The sequence below is a fragment of the Cariama cristata genome, unplaced genomic scaffold (genome assembly GCF_000690535.1).
Source record: "Cariama cristata isolate BGI_N322 unplaced genomic scaffold, ASM69053v1 scaffold8765, whole genome shotgun sequence".
NCBI lineage: Eukaryota > Metazoa > Chordata > Aves > Cariamiformes > Cariamidae > Cariama > Cariama cristata.
Genome location: NW_009615732.1, coordinates 47,441 through 48,440, shown reverse-complemented (window position 1 = coordinate 48,440; position 1,000 = coordinate 47,441). Strand labels below are relative to the sequence as shown.

General features: G+C 55.6%; 1 long non-coding RNA gene across 1 annotated transcript in view; it reads left to right on the top strand.

The window, feature by feature from the left end:
- Positions 1-792, top strand: part of LOC104161469 — a 9,124-nt gene extending 8,332 nt beyond the window's left edge. The window contains exon 3 of the long non-coding RNA XR_696448.1: positions 634-792. This is a non-coding gene — a long non-coding RNA (uncharacterized LOC104161469). The remainder of the gene's footprint in view (positions 1-633) is intronic.
- Positions 793-1,000: the final 208 nt, after the last annotated feature.

Genomic DNA, 1,000 nt, shown 5'->3' with positions numbered 1-1,000 from the left:
TGAACCGCAGCAGGCTTAAATCTGTGTAGCAAAGCCGTGGCGTGCCTGCAGCTAGCTTGGAGATGGCTCTTTGGCTCCAGGCGTTATCCAATATTTATTCTTTCTCTGCATGAGATCAAGGCTGTGTTTCCTTCCTCCCCTGCCCGCTCTGTGGAGAGGCCCAGAGCTGGGTGCAGAGAGGATTTGGTTCACCCTGGCTTTGGCTGGGGCGCGGTGGCCACTCCTGTCGCTGCAGAGCACCTGAGGGGAGGACAATTTTCCCGCTCCCACCGCTGCTGTCCCTGTTTGAAGGGCTGTCGTGGCTGTACTAATCCCACAGAAAATCACCCTGATGAGCTCATGTGTTTGTTTGCTGCCTTGGATTTTTGATCCAAGAAAAAACACTCTTGGTTGAAAATGGGGAAAAACCTCACTTCTCCATCCTTCAGTGATTTGTTCTGTCAGGAAGCAGGTTTGGATGGCTCTGCCGGGTTGCGGTGGCCGTGCAGCTCATCGGGGTGAGCGCAGGGATTGCCCTGGCTGGAGGGTGGGCCGCTGGCAGAGGTGCCGGCCACGCTGCTGTGCCGCAGCCGACGTCAAATCCTCACGACATCAGTGCCCATGTGTTCTCACCGCTCCCCTTCTGTCTTCCAGGTGATGCTGGCTGCTTCCTACTGGTCCCTCCTGGCCCCGGCTATTGACATGGCCGAGGAGTCTGGCAGCTTCGGAGCCTTCGCTTTCTTCCCGGTGGCCGTGGGCTTTGCTCTGGGAGCAGCTTTCGTGTACTTCGCCGACCTGCTCCTCCCGGCCCTGGTAAGTAGGTGATCCTGGGCTGGGGGGGCTTCTGCTCTTCCTTCATCTCTGCCGTGACAGAAGCCGGGTACAGATTGGTTTCTATCACAGGTTTAATGAAACCGTATTTTCTCCGAGACCCTGGGTGGCTCTGCCAGTGCTGAATGCAGCTTTAGGCTGTCTGCGCTCCTTTTTATTTTTTTCTTCTTCTTTTTTTTTTTTTCTCCTT